At 32.1% G+C, this 6,814-nt stretch overlaps 1 pseudogene; it reads left to right on the top strand.

Annotated features, from left to right (window-relative positions):
• Positions 1–1,272: 1,272 nt before the first annotated feature.
• LOC138858933 (putative nuclease HARBI1) lies at positions 1,273–6,020 on the top strand (annotated as a pseudogene).
• Positions 6,021–6,814: the final 794 nt, after the last annotated feature.

The following is a 6,814-nucleotide window of genomic DNA, read 5'->3' as shown; positions in this document are numbered from 1 at the left end:
GGGAACCGAACACCCAAAAAAATCGATAACACGGCTACATTGCATCCTCAGAGGTGGTGAGGAAAATCAATAAATATGCAATAAACTTTTGTTTCGAAAATACTTCGGTAAGTTTTCATTAATGTTTTTCGTTACAAATTCCTGTGCAAAAAATAGATATTAAACTATTTCCTTTTATTTACAACTCTGTGTCAAAAAAGGCAGGTTATCTCAGCCAATAGGAAAACAGCTGATTCTTTTGATACGTGGAATAATTTACAATGATAAAAATTTCAAAAACTGTCGATTTTTTTTTACATTCGATAACACCCGAAGACTGCGTTCACACGAAGACTTTTGACTATAGACAAGAATGATAGAACATAAGATAACGCCGGCCGCCATCTTAATGACTTAATTCTTTTGAGATGAGAAGATGAAAAATAGAGCAGCTTGTAAATTGTAAACAAAAAAGTATACACTTTTGTTAATTCGGGAAATAAGCTTAATTTACTAGTTTTTGGTGAACAAGTTTTAGTGAAATGAACAAAACAATGTTGGCTGCCTGCCAAACGGTAACATTTTTCTCTGTCTTGAACGTCAAAACCTCCTGAATTTAGGCAACTGTCAAAGTTCAGGAGGTCTGACGTTTAGCAATTGGAAAAAGAGAGACGGCCAATTTCTTGCCGCTGTTGAAGAGCACTAACAAAAATTATAAAACAATGAATTTAAGAACACGCGAAATTGAAATGCATGTTATGAAATCTTTTGAGATGCCATGCTTAGTAGTATTAATTTCAATTGAAAATTATAAAAAAAATATATTAGTTGAGAGCTAATACATTTATTCTTTTGATTAAGGATTGAATATTCAAAAATCAGTTGTTTTAATATATCACAAATCGACTAATGAAAAGCATTAATTTGAAGATTTGATATAAATTGGGAATTTTAGGCAACATCTTAGCCCACTACTAGCCTATTTGATTTTGATATGTATACCTATCATACAAAATTATTAAATAAATCTTATGTGCAAGTTTATCTTCTCTGAATATTCAAATTGCCGAAATTTTAGAAGTTTTTTCCAGTGATGGGCTTTTTTTTAGAAATCATATTATGAATTTCAAGTTTATTAAATATTTTTATTATTATTATTTTTACTTCTTACTTAAATAGTAAAAATGCAGAAGAAGACATCCTAAAAGGCGGAGCTCTGTCTGCACCATTCTAATTGAGTTCTGCCATGAAGTCTGGCGATGTTTATGGCCTTTGTATTTGAATAAATTTCCTATGAACGAAGTTCAATTGCGGGAGTATTTAAATGGTTTTAAGTCATAAGGTTTCCCTCAAGTGTTAGGAGCCATTGATAAGAAGTTCAACTCTTTATAATGGGCTTTTGTTTATTTTTAAGTTTTAGGTGGTTGTCAGACAAAAGTTCGCCCACCAGCAGAAGATGCTGTTTACTATTATAATTATAAAGGCTGGTATTCCACAGTTCTTTTAGCTTTAGTAGATGCAAGGCATTGTATAATCCTACAAGTAACAAAAGAATCAGCTGTTTTCCTATGTGTGTAACACAGCTGAGATCACCTGATCGATATCTGCCCTATTTGAAACAGAGATGTATATAAAAAGTATGTAGTTTAATAACTTCTTTGTGAACAGGTATTTGTAACGAAAAACATTAATGAAAACTATCAAGTATATTTTCGAAACAAAAGTTTGTTGCATATTTATTGTTTTTCCTCACCACTTCTGAGGATGCAATATAATAATAATAACCCAACGATTACCCTCCTCCCGCCCAACCGAAGCGAGGGGCGCAATCGGCATACGTGCGGAATTAGCCGAGTCAGAAAAGGCAAGAGAGTTTTTTAAGTGTTGAGATCTAAAACTGCTCAGCTACAAAAACAAAAATTTCAATAGCTAAGATCTAAAGTTACATATAATAAATTGTTACATTTTCATTTATTAAGAGAAAACAATAAAGTCTTTTTAATTTTGAAAAGTGAGTCAGATAAGTCAAATGTGCTGGAATGAGAATTAAAATCATGACATATACGGCGGAATGGCTCGTTTAGTTCAAAATTTGATCTACAGGATTCTAGCAGTAAAGGTCTAAACTGCCTCGAAAGGCGAACCAGGATATTAAATTTAAATACAGACAGGAGAAAAGAACTGCAAACAGTTCCATTCAAAAGTTTCACTAAGAATATTATGCCAAGCATTTCCCTACGACTAGAAAGTGTAGGTAGATTAATAAGTTTTAAGCGACTAGTGTATGGAGGTAGACTTACCCTAGCATCCCATCGGAAATGCGCTAAGGCGAAAAGTAACAATTGTTTTTGAATCGACTCTAAGTAGTCAGAATGGATTTGGTAGCTAGGGTTCCATACCACAGAACCATATTCCAATATAGGTCTAACCAAAGTTGTATAAAGTGTTTTAGTAATATACGGATCTCTAAATTCTTTAGACCAACGTTTAACAAAACTGAGGACAGCTTTTGATTTCAAGACCATGGTATGAATATGATAAATACTAAAATTAAGCTTAGGGTCCATATTAACTCCCAAATCAACATAATTAAAAACTTGCTCTCGAATATGGTGTTTTATTACATAAGAAGAGTGGTGCACAGATCTACGGGAAAAGCACATCATCTTACATTTATTGAGATTCAATGGCAAATCATTTCTATCACACCATGCAACCAAATTGTTTAAGTCTGTTTGCAACAGACACCTTTCCTCAGTTGAAGTATATGATTTAAAAAACTGTACGTCGTCAGCGTATAATAAAATTTTTGAGAATTCTATTACTGAAGAGATATCGTTAATAAATAACAAGAACAGAATCGGGCCAAGATGACTACCTTGCGGAACACCTGAAGAAACATTAATTGTATCTGAAGGTGTATCCTCAAATATCACTCGTTGTGTTCTATTATAAAGATAGGAAGATACCCATTGAAGGAATCTTGGCTGAAAGCCCAGCGGATTAAGTTTATGTATGAGAATCGAGATATTTACTTTATCGAAAGCTTTGCTAAAGTCTGTGTATATAACATCCGTATGCTTATGTTCCCTAAAACCTAATGATACATGGTTTACAAATTCAAGTAAGTTTGTTATAGTCGAATTCCCTTTACGAAATCCATGCTGAGCTGAGGAAATTAACGGAGAAATCGAAAAGGTTATATGGTCAGTGATGATAGCTTCAAAAAGGTTAGGTATAACTGATAGTTTTGCAATACCTCTATAGTTTTCAATGTTGGATCTAAATCCACTTTTATGCAAAGGAGTTATACTCGTAAATGACTGTGTCCATATTGAAGGAAATATACCGTGTTTAAGAGAGGAATTAAATATCCTTGTCAAAGGCAAGTAAATATATTTGGCAATATTTTTTAGGAAGCATGAGGGTATCATGTCTGGGCCATAACTAAAAGATGGTTTTAACTTATTTAAATTAAGTAGGACGTCTTCTTCAGAAATAATTGGAGCGGTCATTAAAGTATTCGAACAAAGCACGTGCTGATAAGAATAAGATTATTACAGTAGTTTGACTTGAAAAATTCTGCAAACATATTGGATATAATATCATTGTCACTTGAAATGATAGATTTGTATTTCATTGCGGACGGAAATTTGGAAATCCTGCGTTTGAAGTTGACGAAATCATAAAACGATTTTGGATTACTTACAATATGTTTTTTACTTTATTTAAGTAATTATTATAACATTTTTTGTTTAGGTCAAAATATTGTCGACGCAATAGAGAATATTTAGAATAGTCGACAAGTGAACCGGTTTTTTTTTAAATGTTTAAAGGCTCGAGTTTTTCTGTTTTTTAATTTATATAACTCTTTCGAAAACCACAGACTTATACTTTTGCTTTTATTAACAATTACTATTGGAACATACTTTTCAAATAATTTCATAATAATGTTATTAAAATGAGAGACACTTTAACTTTTTAAAATTAGCTTTTGCAAAGTTAAACCGAGTACAGAAGCACGAAGTTTGATGATTATTATCCCGTACATTGCCTGAGATTTCGACAGATATTTCCAAAGCAGGATGATATAAGTCCTCTGGTAGAACAAGAGGATTACTCTGAATAACGGAACACTTTGAAGAGGTATCAACGTACTCTTAATCTAAGCATTTACCAAATTTATTCGGAATCAAATTAATTTGGGTCGGTCCCTGAAACAAGAATATTTTCAGATAGAATAGAGGAATGCACGGCAAATAGAACACCTCCACCGATTCTGTTCAGTCGATCACATCTAAAAATTTGAAATTCGCTGTTTAAAATCTCATTATCAAAAATAATCAAGTTTCTGTAAATCCAATTATATGGAAATTAAAATTGGAACTGTTCGAATACAAGTCAGTTAATTTTGTATTAAGACCTCTAACATTTTGATAATAAATGCTTAGCAAATTTCTACGAATCAGTTTTTTATATCGGTGGTTGCTTTTGGTAATTTAACAATGTTTCTCAGTTTGACTTCTAAGTTTAGGTTTAAATTCCCGTACAAAAGCCCCAGGTGGCCAGAATGAACTATCTAAGATCTTTTTGAATGTTTCAAGAGATACGTCTATTTTAAACGATGATATACTTCCATCATAATTGAAGTTAAATTTACGGATATTGATATCATCGATTTTTAAACGTGACGAAATGTAAGATTTAATGTCCTCCACCAAGGTATCTTTGGCAAGTCTCGAAATAAAGAAAGACTTCTTAGGTGGAATAACTATCAAATTATTAACTGATGCTACTAAGTCAATAGGGGGAGCCTCTGGAATTGTGAGACACTTATTACTATTAGATAAAGCTTTTGGGGAATTGAGCTCTTTGGAATATAGGCGTGTTATCGATCTTTTTTGGGTGTTCCGTTCCTTAGGAGGCTTATATTTAACTGTATAGTATAAACAGTTTTAAAACAATCTACTTTTCATAACATATATAACTAGAAGAAAATATATACATAAAATCAGGTACACTTCATGGATTTTAATTACATTAACAATATAAGTCGAAATAATCACCTGAAACAAAAATATATATAAAAGATCGGGTACAATTCATGAACAACATAATAATAATCTAAACAATATACTAATTAGTAAATAATATTTACAAAATATTCTAAATCACTCACAGCCTAATACTTATTAAATGTAAATGTAAAGTTATAAATTTTAAGACATAACACGGCAACACATTGTAGCAGATTTGAGGCATTTGGACTTTTTAGTACTAGAATATTAGTAGGCAGCCCGTATTAAGTGTGATGAAGTTAGTAGTAGAATATAAGTAGAAACCCGTATTAGGTGTGCATTTAGTAGTAGAATTTTTAGGATTGATTACTTGTAGATTTATACAATGATGCAAGGTAAGTTTTTTCATGAAGCTCGTTCAAACCCCTAATTTATTTCTTTAATGTTATAGATGTCGCTTTATATACATCAAAGTTGGTAGTACAGGCCGTTGTAATGACTCTTTCATATTTAAGAGCTCGGATTTAAAATGCCAGTTTGTACAATCCAGGCTATTTAAAGACATGAGTAGACAAATACCATCAGTTAATGTTCCAGTCGTCTTGTTAAACGACTCTGCGTTCAAACTTGATGAATATTTTATGAAACCATACCCATTTTGTATAAACCAACTATTGTATAAAAAAAAATTTTACTATACACTCTCGAAATACCGAAGAGTCGTTGAGAATGCTTTCGGCCATTTAAACGCAATGTTTAGGCGGGTTGGAGAAGGCTTGGATAACCACATAGTTAACACGAAAACTGTCATAAAAGCGTGCTGTGTTTTGCACAACTTTTCTAATGAGGGGAATGATGATATTAATGAAAGGTGGCTTGCAGCACAACAAAACGAAGACCGAACTCGCCTGTTGCCAGAAAACATTTACTTTAAAACTGAGTGCGCCGCCTCTAGATGTTAAAAAATATTTTTTTTGTCCAAAAATTTTCTTTTTTTATAATCTACAGATTTTATTTAAATTTTTTTTTCGCTCCACCCTAATACATATATATGTACTTGTAATATAATATAAAAAAAATTTTATATATAAAATATATATATATTATATATTATATATACTAATAATACTGTTTTTTTAATGTTTATGGTAGTAATACTAGTTTTGGAGACGAAGGGATTCAATGAAAACGTCCTTCATAGCGCAAAAATCGTCGTCCCTCATCGCCTGCGTCGCCATTAAAAAATTTTCCCTAATCTTCTCCATCACTGACACTGCTGTCTTCTTTCTTGCTTTTCCAGCGTTACTAGATGAAAGATGATTTGAATCAGACTCTACCGGTATTTGCCCTATGTCGTCATTATGCACTGAAAATTTAAATACCTATACTCGTAAAATACATAAAAGTACTGTAAATGTTCAAAAAACGCACACATATAGATAAAAGTATTTATTAAAAAATTACCAAAATATTTTCCCGTAATATTATATTTATTTTACTGAAAATTGGCTCGTTTAGTTCAAAATTTGATCTACAGGATTTTAGCAGTAAAGGTCTAACTGCCTCGAAAGGCGAACCGGGATATTAAATTTAATTTCAGACAGGAAAGAAGAACTGCAAACTGTTCCATTCAAAATTTTCACTAAGTATATTATGCCAAGCATTTTCCTACGACTAGAAAGTGTAGGTAGATTAATAAGTTTTAAACGACTAGTGTATGGAGGTAGACTTACCCTAGAATCCCATCGGAAATGCGCAAAAGCGAAAAGTAAAAATTGTTTTTGAACCTTGTCAGAATGGATTTGGTAGCTAGGGTT

This window comes from Bactrocera oleae, chromosome 2, assembly GCF_042242935.1.
Source record: "Bactrocera oleae isolate idBacOlea1 chromosome 2, idBacOlea1, whole genome shotgun sequence".
NCBI lineage: Eukaryota > Metazoa > Arthropoda > Insecta > Diptera > Tephritidae > Bactrocera > Bactrocera oleae.
The sequence above is the reverse complement of the archived record's forward strand: the minus strand, read 5'-3'. Positions and strand labels throughout refer to the sequence as shown.